This window comes from Macrobrachium rosenbergii, chromosome 51 (assembly GCF_040412425.1).
Source record: "Macrobrachium rosenbergii isolate ZJJX-2024 chromosome 51, ASM4041242v1, whole genome shotgun sequence".
Taxonomy (NCBI): domain Eukaryota; kingdom Metazoa; phylum Arthropoda; class Malacostraca; order Decapoda; family Palaemonidae; genus Macrobrachium; species Macrobrachium rosenbergii.
The window spans coordinates 51,201,144-51,219,793 of NC_089791.1; the positions used below are offsets into that span (position 1 = coordinate 51,201,144).

At 36.4% G+C, this 18,650-nt stretch overlaps 1 long non-coding RNA gene and 3 other non-coding genes across 5 annotated transcripts in view; 1 reads left to right on the forward strand and 3 right to left on the reverse strand.

Moving 5' to 3' along the window:
* The window catches only part of LOC136833400 (uncharacterized), a 217,219-nt gene that overhangs the window by 153,330 nt on the left and 45,239 nt on the right, over positions 1-18,650 (reverse strand). The gene's annotated exons all lie outside the window — the stretch shown is intronic.
* Positions 253-326, forward strand: TRNAN-GUU (transfer RNA asparagine (anticodon GUU)). The gene has a single exon. It is a non-coding gene; the product is annotated as a tRNA-Asn (tRNA).
* Positions 4,815-4,888, reverse strand: TRNAN-GUU (transfer RNA asparagine (anticodon GUU)). The gene has a single exon. It is a non-coding gene; the product is annotated as a tRNA-Asn (tRNA).
* TRNAN-GUU (transfer RNA asparagine (anticodon GUU)) lies at positions 8,039-8,112 on the reverse strand. The gene has a single exon. It is a non-coding gene; the product is annotated as a tRNA-Asn (tRNA).

Sequence of the window (18,650 nt, forward strand, 5' to 3'; positions counted from 1 at the left end):
ACCGGTATGGGTTTTTATCCCATTCACCATCGTTTCTTGTAAGAACGATGTCCATATTCACAATGAAACATGCTGGTCTGAATGGTGAGTCTAAATAATTTCATTTTCTTTCAACTCCAATATCAAAAATATTTCATTTAAGCAGTACACCAAGAGAGAGGTAGCGACAGAAAACGAGATAATATACGCGTCTCAATTATTGGGTAGGGCAGACTCATCTATAAAAACTTAATTTGTTAACTAGATATACAAGCCTCCGTGGCACAATCGGTTAGCGCGTTCGGCTGTTAACCGAAAGGTTGGTGGTTCGAGCCCACCCGGGGGCGGATGCCTTTTGGCCCTCCACTAAAAATAATAGTGCTTTTAGAACACATTAAAAAATGTAGTGCCTTCTATGGTGGCAAGTGATTCAATTTTCAGATATTAAAACGGTGTTCACAATATACAGGTAGAATTCCTGCATGTCTACCCTAGAGTTGTAAAATAATCTCACACGCACAACGGAGGCATAATCACAAATATATCACAAGCAGGTTGTAAATTTGTTGCATAGATGTTACCAACAGATTGAAACCTTGTCGCAAATACATCACAAATAGGTTGAAAACTTGTGGCATATATATCACAAACAAGCTGAAAATTTCTTGCATATATATCACAAACAAGTTGAAAACTTGTTGCATATACATCACAAACAGGTTGAAAACTTGTTGCTTATATATCACAAACGGGTTAAAAACTTGTGGCATATATATCACAAACAAGTTGAAAACTTGTTGCATATACATCACAAACAGGTTTAAAACTTGTTGCTTATATATCACAAACAGGTTAAAAACGTGTCACTTACATATGACAAATAAGTTGAAAACAAGTCAATGACTGTCCAGGGACAATGAATCTTGAGCAAATGAGGATAATTGTACGAACAACCTGTTAAGGCTACAAAAAGTTGCTGACTAGTTTCCAGTTTGTTTGTGAGGTGTGTGGGATGAGGTGCCAGTGAGTGTTTATAAAATGCTTTACTGTAGCCTGTCCTGTCCTGTCACGAAAATGTAAAAGAAAAAAAAATCATCCGCATCTGTATCAGCAACTGAATCAAGCTCTACATCAAAATACAGTCAAAGCTTTGTTGGACCACAGCCAACTCGTCCGAAAAAATCCATTTAAATGCACTGATAAGTTTTTGGGATACTCCGTGCAAAGGCACCCAGACACGGGTGAATAAATAACATTCTCCTAATTTTGTTTTTCAGAGGCAAAAGATCATGTTTGCTTCATACCTCAGGGGCAATTCCTATATACTTCTAAGCATTAGCCTGTCAGCTACTTGACATGTTACCTACCTTTTTTGTCTTGAGATGAAGTTTTCACAGGTTATTTTATGAGATACTACATACTTGCTGTAATATTACAGAGATTTTTATGATATACTTGTTGTTATAGGCAAAAAAACCGAAGAAACGAGAAAGGAATTGAAGAGGGCAGTTGGATCCACCTCGAAGTGTAGGTCATTTAAAACTACCTAGTCGAACCGCCATTTTTTCTTGCATTCTTTTTTCATCCTGCTTAAAGAATTATTCGGAACAATCAGAAATGGACTGCTCCATCACTTTTTGACGAAGCTAAGCCCAAAAATTACTTGTGGGAACCAAGTTCTGTGTTGAACTATACTCCAGTTTTTCAGAAATCAAGCAACTTCCCGGACCTTTATGTACACCTCTCTACTAAAACAAATAAAAAATGTGAACATTCACTTTGCCGGCCTTATATGAGAAACAAATCTCTTGTTCAAAGCTTTTAATTGCCATCAGACTTTTCGATCGGGTAAAACGAGAAGGACCAAAAGCGTAGCCTTATTCGCACAGGACTAGCCGAGCACTTCAGAACTCCAGGTTAGGTGCTGTCAGATCAGAGAAAGAATTTCTGTGTTTATGAGATATTTCTAGACTGCATCGCTGAGATGGTGCACATAAATCCCTCTTTTCCGAATTATTTACGTTTATTTCTGTTATAAAATTATATCACATATTTGTAAGTGTGTGAGTCTGCTCTGCGCTTGAGCGTTTTTTTTTTAACTAAGATGATTGTTTCATATTGAAGACCCCGATATATTTTTTTCTCTCTCTCTCTCTCTCTCTCACATACACAGGTTGTGCGTGCATACGCATATACACATACATACATACATACACACAAGCACAACGAAGGCATGAGAAACACAAAGAAAATAATCTTCAATATTACGTTCAGGAACAAAAGGAAAAGCCTTAAAAAGAGCAGAGTGCATCATAACTCAAAACTGAACGCAACTTTTACCGAAAAGTTAAAGTTCTTGAAATGATGTTCCGCTCTCGGAGCGCCGGTCAAGAATCTATAAATGCTGCTGCTGCTTTTGGGGAGAGAGAGAGAGAGAGAGAGAGAGAGAGAGAGAGAGAGAGAGAGAGAGAGAGAGAGAGAGATTAACGCAATTCTGTCCTGTTTTCTTTCGTTTTTCTGAACTCGTAACTAGAGAGAGAGAGAGAGAGAGAGAGAGAGAGAGAGAGAGAGAGAGAGAGAGAGATGTTTAACGTAACCATGTACTGCTTTCTTTATTTTTTTCCCGAACCTATAGCGACTGACAGAGAGAGAGAGAGAGAGAGAGAGAGAGAGAGAGAGAGAGAGAGAGGAGAGAGAGAGAGAGAGAGAGAGAGATCAAGTAATGATTTCCTATTTTGTTTTATTTTTTTATTCAGAACACATAACGAGAGAGAGAGAGAGAGAGAGAGAGAGAGAGAGAGAGAGAGAGAGAGAGAGAGAGAGAGAGAGAATGATCAGGTAATGATGTCCTATTTTGTTTCGTTTTATTTTTATTCAGAACACATAACGAGAGAGAGAGAGAGAGAGAGAGAGAGAGAGAGAGAGAGAGAGAGAGGAGAGAGAGAGAGAGAGAGAGAAATGATCAAGGTAATGATGGTCTATTTTGTTTCGTTTTATTTTTATTCAGAACACATAACGAGAGAGAGAGAGAGAGAGAGAGAGAGAGAGAGAGAGAGAGAGAGAGAGAGAGAGAGAGAGAATGATTAATGTATCTATGTCCTACTTTTTCCTATTTTTTCGTTTTCTTTTTATTCCGAACTTATAACCCGTAGTACCCACCATTGGTCAAACCAAAGTAATGTATTCCAGCGACACTTGACAATGAAGTGGTATTTGTTACTACAGAACGAATCACAACGAAACTGGAAATGAATCAGCGATTCATCTAATTCGTCCGGATGGACATTCAAACGAGATATTCACGATGCCTACGGAATTAGAAAGAAAATATAAAGAAAGAGATTAACATAGATACGAAGAAGAGAGTCTTCATCTTACGGAATTAGAGAGAAAATATAACGAAAGAAATTAGCACAGATACGAAGAAAAGTCTAACGTTCTTCCACCTGGAATATGTACTTTAGTGGACTCTACCCAGCACCCCAGGGGTATGGAATTCATACCATGGAAACAGGTTCTGTGCCCAGTAATGCTGTACGCACCACTGCAAGTGACCACTGCGTTATGAGGAAGAAAATTTCAATTTCTTTTATTTATTTACCCTTCTAAAACCTACCAAAAATAATTATTTTAATTTTCCTGAACTGATTAACTAGACAAGAAATCGATGTGATTTTTTTAAAAGCTATTTCAGTCCGTCGCGTCAATCAATTCACGATGGAATATTATGAATCTGGCGGTGACTGGCATCTATCATCAGAGGCCTCTTCACTGCATATGCAAAGTAACAGAAATACAAGGCCTGCCCTCTATCAAGCATTTCTTGTTGTTGGGATAACAATATATTGTTATTTATCACTGCACTATTGAAACAGCAGAAATAAATTACTAACTAAAAACAAAAGATTATAATATCCTATAACGGCGGTGATGGCTCGCACAAAAAGTGAAAGTACATAGAGGGGGTAGCAAGGTTTGTGATAAAGTTAACTTTATAGGTTTATTGTAACGAAGGATAGTTACACAGTCTGACAGGTCGATTGATCAAATCTGAAGCTCAACAAGCAAGTTCAGGAAGGTCAGGCTAGGTACTATTAATTACAACATTAACAAAAAGAAACTATGCTGGAAGGTATGTGGCACCATAAGTTGCTGGAATATTAGTCATAATATCAAGATGGGGCTCATGTAGCCACACAGAATGCTGAAATACGTAATAAAATACCGCATGTCATGTAGCAACATAGGCTTCTGGAAAATATGAAATGAAAACTATGCTGAATGGTATTTGGCAACATAGGCTGCTGGAATATTAGCAATGAAATCAAGATGGATGTAACTTTGCAACACAGACTGCTGAAATATGTAATAAAATAACGCACAACGTCACCTAGCAACACAAGCTTTCGGGAAATATGAAATAAAATCATGCAGAATGTTACGACGCAACATACGGTACTGGTATAAAAATAAACAATTTGGATATCATGAAAGTCAGTAGACTTGTAAAGACTTGGAAGACAGCAAGACAATTGTACTTTGATATAAATGAATACCCAAGGACTCAAACAGCCTTCAAAATTCCTCTTTTAAAAAATAAATGACTTCCAATCATTTGTCTTGAAAATGGTTCACCTTCTACTACAAGACATCCGATTCTGACATTGAGGTAAAACATTGCAAGGTACTTTTGCAAGTTTTGCAGTACTGAAGTCGCTACTACAGTTATTTTTTTTTATTCTTGTGAAGAATTCCTTTACTTCTTCGAAATTACATTACCTCCTACAGACCTGCAATTCATTTGCATTCAAAATGGCGATGAAATTAAAAGTTTCCGCCCCCGGGTGGGCTCGAACCACCAACCTTTCGGTTAACAGCCGAACGCGCTAACCGATTGTGCCACGGAGGCCTGAATGCATAAAAAATTAACCCTGTTTTTACCACGATTACCCACAATCCGGTGTAACCTGACTGTTAAGTCGTTTTCTATATTTAACTAGTCTATGTTTATTCGTAACAGTGCACAGAGCAATATACACGGTCGCCCCGTTTCAGTTATTTATATACTCCTGAGAAAATACAAGCCATAATTTTATCTTACCCACCTCCCGGTCAGGTAATGACACGACGTCCAAAGTTAGGTTGGGTAAAGGCAAGTCTGCATTTAAATTCCAAGCATTAATTCATGGACAGCTCATATATATATATATATATATATATATATATATATATATATATATATATATATATATATATATATATATATATATATTATATATATAATATATATATAGTATATATATATATATGTATACACAATGCGTGCGTGTGTGTGTGTGTACACACTTGTATGTATATGTCTATTTACTTGTATGTATGTGTATGAAAAATGAAAAGAGATAAAGATTACTGAAAGTAATTCGCTAGAATGAAGAAATATATCCATAATATTCAATATCACTGCTTCTTGAAGTAAAGATCTGCAAGCAATCATTTCCTTCGGATATAAAAAACTTTCAATAGGGAATTGTTCAAAACTGAATAAAGGACAAAAGACAATAAAAAATAATAATAAAAGCTTCCACGACGGAACATCAGCTTCCGAGATAACTCTGATTATCAAGTAAGAAAGATGTTTAGGTTAAAATGTCTTAGGAATGTTAACATAACATTTCACTTTCGAAGCATGACGTAATCGGGAGTTCCCTTCGCTAGTTTAATACCGAATCCTCCCACCCGCCCCCCAATCCCACCTCTCACCCCGCTTTATGGCACGTGACCACAGATGTTGTCAACCTTACGCTAATCTTTAAGTCATCTCTGCGCCTAGTCTGCGACACAAGAAATTGACTGACGACCAAGTACATTTATTAGTGTTTAGACAACGAATTCCTTATGGTACGGTTTTGAATGTTCTATACTGCGACCCCAGAAATGGACTGACAACCACGTACTTTTTCAATGCTTATACAATGAATTTTCTATCTTACATATAATATTCCAATACGGTTTCAAGAATTCGATAATCGCAAATGACGAATATTAATCAAGAAGCAGATTTTTCCACGAGAATAAAAAAAAATAGACTAACTACCAGGCGCATATTTATTTTAGGATGCGCATAACTTCACGATAAGGTTTAAACACGTAATTTTACGATAGGTCTAAAAAGTGTTCCGTAATCACAAAGGACGAATAATAATCAAACAAAAGATTCATTCAAAAGAGCTAAGAAAAATAAAAAAAGAATAGGGCTATTATCCTTCACGTGACAACGGGGTTCTTACGTATGTGATTCCCGTAATTTACGTTCTTTTTCAAAGACTCCGAACGAGCATTAATTATTCAATGAAAGATTCCTGGAACCAGCCCGGCTCTGCGAGAACATCTGCTTGCTTCCCCCTTTGTCGTCAAGTTCTTCTGAAGGGGGATTCTTACGCGTAACGCGCTCTCTCTCTCTCTCTCTCTCTCTCTCTCTCTCTCTCTCTCTCTCTCTCTCTCTCTCTCGCTGCTACGCAGTCCGACTTTTCTTGAATTTTTTTATGGTGTAAATATTTCTTTAATTGAGTTTAGCATTCTCTCTCTCTCTCTCTCTCTCTCTCTCTCTCTCTCTCTCTCTCTCTCTCTCTCTCTCTCTCTCGCACATGCAGTCCGACTTTTTGGATTTTTATATGGTGTAAAAATTTTTTTTTAACCAGTTTAGCATTCTCTCTCTCTCTCTCTCTCTCTCTCTCTCTCTCTCTCTCTCTCTCTCTCTTCTCTTTACAAATATATATATATATATATATATATATATATATATATATATATATATATATATATATTTATGTATGTTTATGAATATATATTTACACACACAAACACACACACATTTATATATATGTATATATATACTGTACATACATGCATATATATAGTGTATATAAATTATATATATATATATATATATATATATATATATATATATATATATATATATATATATATATATATATATATATATATATATATACTGAAATATTTCATTAAGCAATCTCCAGTACTTATAAAAAAAATTAAGAATACCAAAAACTAAATAAATAAAATAATCGGTATTCTTTAAACCGCATCTGTTTCGCCCTACAGCACACTGGGTAGTCAGTAAGTCGTACCAATACTCAGAATTCCTTAGATGCCCATTTGTCAACGCCGTTGACATTTGCTGACTCATTCAGTTGTGTGATTTATTCATTTATTCTCACATCTGGGGGTGATTTTAACCTCATTATTCTCAAACAACACTTTACACTTGACTTAAGGCCTTTTCATTCATCAAGAGCAGATGCCTCTGATTCTAGTCTCAAGTCTCTTGCGAGTCATTAAATTGACTCGATTCCGGCTCACGATGGCTTAGGGGACCATCCCACATATCAAGTTTTTTTAGGCCAATCGGTACTGATTCGCAACTGTAAGCAAGTTGTTTTTATTAGTATTTTTTCGTAAGCAAGTTGTTATTATTAATATTTTTTCAAGTCAAAAAGTAAGAATACCGTAAAATTTCAATTTCTAGCGTTTGAATCATGGAAAACAAAAGAGGCAAAGGAGTGAAGACCAAGACTCCGAGTCATTATACACCACCAGTTTAGCAAGGAAATTCTCAGGGGGCATTGTTTACTTCACGAAGGTCATCATTCCCTCGTACTCCCCAAAAAAGCTGATAATCACTGCAGGTGACTGCGGACTTTCCGTGCTGCGTGATTTCTGCATGCAGTGATATTTCTACGGACAACAACGATCTCATTACCACGGCACAAGATAGAATCGAGTCATGCCCTTTAAACAATATAACCAGGACCAAAGTAAAAAATTCGGGTATCTGCTACCCAATGGGGTCACGATTACCAACAACTTCCAAAGCAAACGTCTTTGTGAAAAACGAAGACAATTCCGTTGATTTACAAGTAAATGTCGTCCCATCACTGCCGTAAGTCGCCATACACTTGTCCTTGACCACTTAACTTCCGACAAAGATGCTGCCTTAATTACACCTCATACCTTTCTTTTCCTAATTAAAATATCTCGCCCCCGGGTGGGCTCGAACCACCAACCTTTCGGTTAACAGCCGAACGCGCTAACCGATTGTGCCACGGAGGCTTGAATGTAAGGTCAACAAATCTCGTTTTTATGGGTCATTCATCACCGTGCCTCGGGTATGGCTTCACTGTTTCGCCGATTTTTGTCGGTGTTCTGTATACATTTATCATATGATCTTATTTACTTCATTATTCAGACATGACACACTGCGATTAGTTTCACTTTTATTTTCTTTATTTACTTTTTTTTTTTTTTGCTACAAGTGATGGTTACAAGAGGGCAGTCTTCTCTCATAAGCATCAAAGGATAAAATTTTGTCATGTAACGTAAGACTGAATATAAGGATTAGTCTTCCAACACGATTTAGAAGGTTTCAGATCATTATTTTCACGCACTGATACAAGAAACAGTTACAGTGAGCTAACCTTTCACCATCCACCATTACACATGGCTACAGCGAGTCACTATAATTGCTACAGCTAAAGGGATTGGTTAATGTACTTTAAGATTTGTCTAGTTGAGACAGTCACAGGTGGTTAATTCAAGTTCCATCATACGATAAAAGAGAGGATTCACATTAGTTTAATCTTCCATCACCCCCGTAGGAGGGCTAATGCGGTCAGGGTACCTCACGCGGTGCACTGTAGGCATACTCAAGAATCGTTGCAGCTTCCCTTCGACCCCTAACTGCAACCCCTTTCATTCCTTGTACTGCACCTCCGTCCATATTCTCTTTCTTCCATCTTCCTTTCCTCCCTCTCCTAACAATTGTTTCATAATGCAACTACGAGATTTTCCTGCTCTCAGTTTCTCTTTCAGCGCTGAATGACCTCACAGGTCCCAACGCTTGGCCTTTGGCCTAAATTCTATATTCCATCCCATAATCTTCTATCAATGGCTACAAGATCTACTGCAGCGTCACAGGTGGCTAACTTTTCAGTACAGGTTCAGAGAAGGGTTACAACGAGTTATGCAACCTTTCATTACAGCTACAAGACAACTACACTGGCTTAATCTCAGCTCAGTGGTCTGGTTAAACTAAGGTATACTTAACTTTACTTAATCCTACATCAAGGACTTAAATACGATTACAAGAGACACCTGTATCACTGCTTCACTGTAGTCTACATCTCTCTACAAGGGATGTTCTAATTCTATATAGTAATCCACAAGAGACGGTGCTGATTGTAGACACTTTATCTCAACAAGAGGCGAAGAAAAGAAAGTATTTCACGAGAAGTTAAGTGGCTTGAAATGAATGTGATTCCATGGGAAAGGGGGGGCGGGGCGGCGGGTTCCGGCAACAGTATAAGTAAAAATAAATCTCGAGGGAATGTGGGTCAGTTGTAACTCAAACGGGCGGCACACGTGTCTCCATGTGACCCTTCACTTCCGGAGGTGACATCTGGTCAAGAACACGTGTTCAGGAAGAGAAATTATACAGGAATTAGCTACGCTAATTTTTTTTCTTTTTCTTTAATTGTGAATTAGCCGTTTATAAATCGTTTGCCAAAATAATACAAATGGCGTTTACGATAATGAGTAGAACAGTCTCCCTTATTCTGCATGGAATGGAATGGAATATAAAATTTAGGCCAAAGGCCAACCGCTGGGACCTATGATGAGGTCATTCAGCGCTCAAAGGGAAATCGAGAATAAAAAGGCTTGAGAAGTGCAACAGGAGGAAAACCTGGCAGTTGCGCCATGAATCAATTGTTAGGAGAAGGTGGAAAGTAAGATGGGAGAAAGAGGATATGAAAGGAGGTACAGTCAAAGGAATGAAAGGGCTTGCAGCTAGGGGCAGATGGGACGCTGCACCGAACCTTCAGTAATGTCTATGGTGTACCGCGTGAGGTGCACTGACAGCACTATTTCTCCTAAGGAACCTTATTCTGTATGGCCGTACGTCTGGTAAATAAGTACCGGTCTCATTTAAATTCTTCATTTGTATCATACGAATGAGTGATACCTGTATGATACGAATGTCATGAACGGAGAGATGCAAAACCTCTTATTAAGCAACTAAAACCGTCTGTAAGTAATTCATTCATCTATTAAAACAACTATCTTCTCTCTCTCTCTCTCTCTCTCTCTCTCTCTCCTCTTTGTAACCAGGGGAAAAATGATACCTCGGGAAAGTGGCGTAAAACTAATGAAGAAATAAAAGGGGAGAAAGATAGGAAAAGAGATTCGTGTGAAAAATGGGAAAAAATGCTCTTATGATATATAAGATATAAAAGGAAAAAATGAATCAAGGGAAATGGGGAAAAAGGAAAAAAATGAAAAATTAAATGAATGAAACGAGGTTAAAAGTGGATGCAGAAAAATCGATACGAGAGAGAGAGAGAGAGAGAGAGAGAGAGAGAGAGAGAGAGAGAGAGAGAGAGAGAGGGGACGTGTATTTACTTCTATTACATAATCCTGGCGTCATTTCGCATTAGTGCAAAATAATGAGAGAGAGAGAGAGAGAGAGAGAGAGAGAGAGAGAGAGAGAGCATGATTATATAATGCAGATGTGACAGTCAGGAAAAAATGAAAAATTAAAAATTAAATGAATGAAACGAGATTAAAAGTGGATGCAGAAAAATTGATACGAGAGAGAGAGAGAGAGAGAGAGAGAGAGAGAGAGAGAGAGAGAGAGGGGACGTGTATTTACTTCTATTATATAATCCTGGTGTCAATTCGCATAATTGCAAAATAATGAGAGAGAGAGTGAGAGAGAGAGAGAGAGAGAGAGAGAGAGAGAGAGAGAGAGAGAGAGCATGATTATATATAATGCAGATGTGACAGCCATTTTAATCCAACACCTGACATCACAGACAGCTTTAATATGCAAATAGAAAAAAAACTGGTCCTAACAAGAGTACATTGCTAGATTACAGGTTTTAAATTGTCAAACGAGCGTAATACCACGTTTGTTTCCAATTTTGTAATGACTTAACTGTGGATTAGTCTTCATATTCATGAGAAAGGTGGGAAATATTCTTCTGCTTTACTGTAACCTCAAAATATTATAATATATATATATATATATATATATATATTGCATCATGCACAAGCAAAAACCAAATCTTTTTCACCTACCGTACATTCTCGCTCGCTACTTAACCATGTTTAGGCAACTCCACTTATTTACTTATTGACTTTTTCCTCTGTTTTCACACCCAAACGTGCCTCAGAGAAGGTGCGGGGTCGATCACCTCCGTGAAAAATGACATTTACACTTTCCCTTCAAGAATTATTTGACGTGAAAAGTCATTTTTTCATTGATAAAACTTCGCTTGCAGAAGTTTGGCGCAGATGGGCGCGTGGGGAGAGAGAGAGAGAGAGAGAGAGAGAGAGAGAGAGAGAGAGAGAGAGATTCTCCGTTAAGTTGATGGCGTCGAAGAGTGGTAAAAATCTACTCAATTTTTTTTAATTAATTGGTTATTTACTTATTTTTTTCATTTATTCATTTATCTATTCCTTTATTTATTTATTCATTTATCTATTTATGTATTTATTTATTTATTTACTAATTTATCTATGTATTTATTATTCCTTTATTTATTTATTCATTCATTTACTTATCAACCTATTTATTCATTTATCTATACATTTACTCATTCATTTACTTATCTACTTATTTATTCATTTATCTATACAATTATTCCTTTATTTACTTTTTCATTCATTTATCTGTTTATTTATTCAGTTATTTATTTATTCCTTTCATTTATTATCGTTACGACTCCCCCATACTCTCAGTCGTTGCCTGTTTGTTTCCGTTCTCCCCACGTATGCTTTCAGAAGCAAAGAATCGCGCGTTCTATTTACCCTTTCCTTTCACCACTGTTTAAAATTTGAGAAGGAACAGATGTTGATTTAAATTCCTGAGAAGTTTGTTTGTCTTGGAAGACGGAAAGCAAAGCAACTACGGGCCGAAAAAATTCGCCTTTAATGCTCTCAAGTCTGAGGGGGAGCGGGGTCTCTTCTTACATTTACAAAGTGTTAAAACGATCCTCATTAATTTGCTAACCTTACAGCAGTAACGAGCGTAACTAGGCCTGCTCGTTCACTCCAAATTCACCTTCTGCATGAGTGATGGCAAAACTGATTTTATGCATGATAGCAAACATTATAAATCAAAAATTTCTAACTTAAAACAAACTAGTTCTGACTGGTTGCCGTCAGTGCTCATAGCCAAGCAAGATTTAAAAGGAAAATATACAATAATATTCTAACAAATTTTCTTATATAGTAAAAATACCATGGTGATAAAAATATACTGAACAATTATACATTTACTATTTACTTTTTTATTCATGTTATAGTTTCTTCTCACCAAAACGAAAATAAAAATGTAGATAAACCATCTTAGTGTTTTTATTCGTTAGGTTCGGATCCCTCCGCCCCCCTCCCACATCCCATCGGCGAAATAACAGATCTAGTGGGACTCTGGGAAAAAATAACACGCAATCAATTATTATAATGGAAACAGTTGAAATGTAGCGGTTTTTATTGCTTATTTTAGCGGCAAGATATTCGACAGGTGGCAACACTGGACTCACACGACCAGTGTTGCCATCGCTTGCTAGATTTTCGGAGAGCGAATTATGTAAAGAAAAGCTCAATATTTTTAAGTCCGAGTGTACACAGCAAAAATTCAAGATTATTATTATTACAAAGTTCGAAACCCATTTTGCTTTGCTGGGACGATTACATCAGTGGAGACAATCTCAAAGAGAAATCTTCTGAAGAAAAACGACATTTTCTGTTTACATCAGTCGCACGAGTATCTTGAATGTCTCCTGTGTGATGTAATCTGGCTTGAGATGCTTCTCCCAGCTTCTGCTCTTAGTCACTGCTTCGCTTTTGTTCTACAATACTTCGTTTCTTTCTTCGAATACTTTAGCTCTTCCCATGAGTCCCTGCTATCATGCCCACAATCTGAGATTGTCTATCTAAGATCTTTTACTTTCGGTTGTTTATCTCTGTGGATCTTACATAAGTAAATAAATAAATAAAAAGATAAATAAATAAATAAATAAAGTAAAGAAACAGGAAAAGAGAGGACATTAAGGAAAGTTTTTATGCTTTTGTTCGGAATAAATATTATATTTGCCCGAAAACTGTTAAATTCAGTACAGTTTCGGTTGTTTATCTCTGTGGCTTTTACAAAAAAAAGAAATCAATAAATAAGCAAAAAATAAATAATTAAATAAAATAGGGAAACAGGAAATAAGAGGACACTAATACGAAGACTTTTTATGCTTTTGTTTTGAGTGACTTAATCTTGCCCAAGACTCTTCAATTCAGTAGACTTAATTCATCAAACTCAGATGTTTCCAGCAGTGATCTTCACTTACGGCCAACAACAAAATCTGTTTCCTTGACGCTGGAGAAACGGCGAATGTCACTTCCCAGAGACAGACAGACAACAGGTCCAGGAACAACCTGCCTTCGGTAAATCAAGAGAGCCTTTTCTGAACGACGACAAGGTAAGACAATTAGCCTGATCACTGGTGAACTCTCGTGAGAGAGTGCAACAGCTTCTCGCCTCTCCGAGTGGTGACGTCACTCTCGTTATAGCCTGATTGTTATGCAAATTAGAGGTCTTGGTTTGAGTGAGATATATTTGCCTTAAGAGAGGTTGTACAAGACTGTCTCATGCTTGATTCCTCTTCTCTCGATGCTTAACCATTCTCTCGTGTTTTTCCACATGAGAAAATATTTCATATTATTATTATTATTATTATTAAAAAATACTCACAGTAGCATGAATGTTGAAATGGAGAAAAAAATCCACAGTTATGTGTGGGTACAAGTATATTTATGAATAGACCTCTACAGAGAGCTTTCGGGAATATGTTCGATCTCCTTTCTCTATATACAGTATTTGTACCCATACATAACCGTGGATTTGTTTCTCCATTATTATTATTATTATTATTATTATTATTATTATTATTATTATTATTATTATTATTATTATCCAGAAGACAAAACCATATTCACATGGAACAAGCTCACAGGGACCACTGACTTGAAATTCAAGCTTCCGAAGAATATGGTGTTCATTTGAAAGAAGTCACAGAAGATAATAGGAAATACAGAAAGAAGACATCAGATATTGGAAAAGAAAAAATAAACGAATAAATTAGTAAATAATTATATAAAACATAAATAAATTAGTAAAATACACGGTGAATTGTTTCAGTGTAGTAATATACATGGCAAACAGATGGCTGTTTATAGAAAGGAATATAAAATTTAGGCCAAAGGCCAAGCCCTGGGTCCTACAAGGTCATTCAGCAAGAGGAAATTGAGAATAAAGGAGATTTTAGAGGTTTAACAAGAGGTAAAATTTCGCAAACGGTTGCACTATGAAACAATTGTTTGGGGAAGGCGGAAAGTAAGATGGAAGAAAGATATGAACGGAGGTATAATAAAATGAATGAAAGGAGTTGCAGCTGGGGGCCTAAGGGACGCTGCAAAGAACCTTAAGTAATGCTACACTAATGGCATTACGCCTCTACGGGGAAAGGATGTTTATATATAGCTTTATTACATAACTGAAAGCTTTTCGACTTATTCACGATTATATGGATAATGCCGAATATATTAGGTGAGCTACTTCTAATAACATAATCATCCCTGAAGGCGGAATAAATGTAATTTTCCAATAAAAATAAATAAAAACGAGAAACATCAGATGACTATTACATTTCCACTTTGTCTCCTGAGAGAATATGATTATTTCCAGTAAAAAAAAAATAAATAAAAATGGGAAGCATTATAGGACTATGTCCTTTTCACTTCGTCTCCAGAGAGAACATGAGCTGAGAAAAAATGACAAAAGCACTTAAACTCAGAAACAACACAATAATGCTTAAACTGCGAGCCAGGCGACACGGCAAATAGTTTGTAACGTAAACAAAAGCAGTATTGATGAAAAAAAGCATGAGTTTACAATAACACGATCTTGCTTTAATGTCAATAAAAAACACACAGCCATGTAAAAAAATTTTGCAATAAAAAAAGTAATCAAAGAGTTTAGGAATTAAAGAGCAAATAATTATGAGGAAGGTTTCATCTGTACGAACAAAAAAATAAAAATAAAAAAGTTTATATTACAAATGAATGTAAGCCCCTTTTACACTTTTTCTTATCTGTATATTACACTCCGACAAACATGTCCTGATTATAAATTTTTAAATAACACTAACTAATTATCACACACGAGTATGCTTACCTTCAATTGCTTAATATAATTAAGCAGAGAACAAAAATCTTTGCAACTGCAACAAAATAACTCCATAATGTCCAATTATCTCTGCTGTCAATGGACACATTGAATTCATTATTATCTTTTTATAATGTTTTTAAGACCTTTTCCAATTGATAAGAGGATACCAGCGCAGCGGAGATACCATGGCATGACAAAAGTGATATCAAAAGAGGATACAATGATCAGGTACAGTGACGATATAATGAGATATCATTGAGGATTATAGTGATGACGAGGAACCTTGAGTGACAGTGATATAATATAATAACTGGGTACCATTTTGTGATACAATAATGGGGATGATTTGCCGAGCTACAATGATGAGACAATATGACAGGGTATGATGGTGGGATACCATGGCGAAATACAATGACGAGATAACATTAAGCATACAATGTTCCAATATATATATATATACATACATACATATATAATATATATATACATATATATACACACACATATATATATATATATATGTATGTATATATATACATATATGCGCAGGCACACACACATATATATATATATAAATATATATGTGTGTGTTCGCATGCATGTGTGATGCCTGTTTAAATTCATTGTTCCAGATTAATGGAAGCTCCCCCCGTCTCTCTCTCTCTCTCTCTCTCTCTCTCTCTCTCTCTCTCTCTCTCTCTCTCTCTCATTTTACCGTAGCTTTTCTTACCCTCATCAGTCAAAGTTTTATCTCCCATTTTTTGCCTATTAAGTTTCAATATTCTCATCCTTTTGTTCTTTCGTCTTCCCTTTTACGGTTTTTTATTTCTTGAGAGATTTTTCGTGGGTCGTGTAATTCCTTTCAGTGCCTTTGTTAACCGAATTCGGCTGCTTTTAAACCCTTCCTCTCTCGCCCGCCGCTTTTACCTCTTCAAAGAATTTATGTATTTTCAGTGCTTGCTCTCTCTCTCTCTCTCTCTCTCTCTCTCTCTCTCTCTCTCTCTCTCTCTCTATATATATATATATATATATATAATATATATATATATATATATATATATATATTATATATATATATATATATTATATAAATAGGATATATATATATAATCTTTCTCTCTATATAATTAAGCCAAAAAGGAGACAATCACTCTCTCTCTCTTCTCTCTCTCTCTCTCTCTCTCTCTCTCTCTCTCTCTCTCTCTCTCTCATTTATCTACTTTAGTGCAATCTCTTTATACAAAGGAGATAATCTGTTTATCTCTTTCTACTTCTGTAAATAGCATACAGTCTCTTTACTTCTCTCTTCTACACTCAGGAGATTCTCCACTTTTCTCTTTCTAAACAAGAGACCACCTTTACCTCTATCTCTCACTTTTGAACAGAGAGGATCAAATCTCTCTCTCTCTCTTTGTAAAGAGGACACCACTCCTCTTTCACTCGTACTCTCTTTAGAAAAGCGAGATAATCTCTCTCCTTTCCTTTCACCCAGAGAGTACATCTGTTTTTCTGTCCTCCTCTTCGTCAAGTGGACACAGCCCCTTTCTCTCGCCAGACAGAGCTGGCAATTTCTGTCTTTCTTTCTCTTCCATTTACTTTACTGAATTCTCTCAGAGTTGAATGATTAAACTTAGTTTTCTCAGGGCTGAATCATTTCAAGACAGAAGTTACATTTGAATATATTTAGTTTTGACAATGAAATAGGTGAAGGTGGAAAGCACTCAGAAGTCTGTTACCTTCACCAACACCAAGAATAATGAAGAATCGTTATGTCGTATCTGCAACAGTTCCGTTTAGAAATACCTGTGTTGACGGACAGAAAAGAGACATACTGACAAACAACCTCCGTCATACCTCGCTGACAGAGGCAGGTTGGCAACAACTAGAACACTCGTCAGTCTTGTCTAAAACACGTCACAGACACGTAAACACACACGAAGTACAGTAGATGTAAATGTGGAAACGTGGCGTTTGTGTTTGACCTATCAAATTCCATTGCGTTCAAGTTACCTTTGAAAATGAAAGAGCGTTTCCACAAAGCCTTTATAGATGGCAAAGTCGTTCTAACAGTAAAAAAAACTTCTGTTTTGTTTTGATCTTGTTACCCGAGTACGCCGAGGGCCTACAGGTATTTATCTAAGATGAATAAGGACAGGAAACCACAACAAAGATACCGCGATCTAGACAAGTTTGCAGGTCGGTGTTTTTGTCTCCCAGCTAGGGAACGCCTCGTAATTTATGATGGTCGACTGAAATAACTTTTGAACAGAATATAGAAATAGAATATGAAATTTAGGCCAAAGGCCAAGCGCTGGGACCTATGAGGTCATTCAGCTGAAAGGGAAATTGCGAGTAAAAGTTTTGAAAGGTGTAACAGGAAGAAAACCTCGCAGTAGCACTATGAATCAACTGTTACAGAGTTTGGAAAGAAAGATGGAAGAGAGAGAGAATATGAACGGAGGTACAGTAAATGGAATGAAAAGAGTTGCAGATGGGGGCCGAAGGGATGTGGATTTTCTTTATTCTAGTGCCGAAAAAGAAAAAAGTAAACCATCTGACCAGTTGTAAGCTGTTTGGGACCTTATTGCGTATCAAAGATGACCTTACTTTAATCTTAACGACATGAAGTCATTTCAAGTCATATTGCGCTGCATATTTGTATTCTGGAGAAACTATAGTAACATATATGACGAAACTGTCACTACTTACTGTCTTACCAACATGTTACGGAGTTTCGTGTTAAACCAAATCAGGTAGGTAGGTTGTTTAACAATAATAATTCAGGAATATTACAAAAGAGGTTTCTGAACGTCTTCCTGAGACATGAATATTGATAGGAAATGAATTATTTTGCGGTTTAAAATGAACTTCAGTACTTACTGCCTAGGCCTTTCCAAAATCAATAGGCCTAATTTTAAGGAATTTATTCTTAAAATTCAAAAGATGTACCCTATTCATATGGAACAAGTCCACCACAGGGGCCACTGAACTGAAATTCAAGTTTCCAAAGAATATGGCGTTCATTTGAAATAAGTAATGGAAGGTCACAAGAAATACAGAAAGAAGAGATCAGTCATTAGAAAGGAAAAAAATAACTAAATTAATAGATAAATACGTAAGTAACTGATAAAATTCAAGGAGAATTAAACTGATAATTTAAAGAAAAAGGTGAAAGAATTGCTAAGTCTTTACAGGAAAATATCCCGTTTGATAAAAAAGAAGGAAAGTGTAACTGTTTCACGTCTCCTTAGGTATAAATAATCAAGCAGCGCGAGAGGAGGATGTAAAGGTCTAACAGCCAAGGGATCCTACCGTTTCCCCCTAGAGTCCCTGAAGCTAATCTCAAACAAGGGCCTAGAATTTACATACA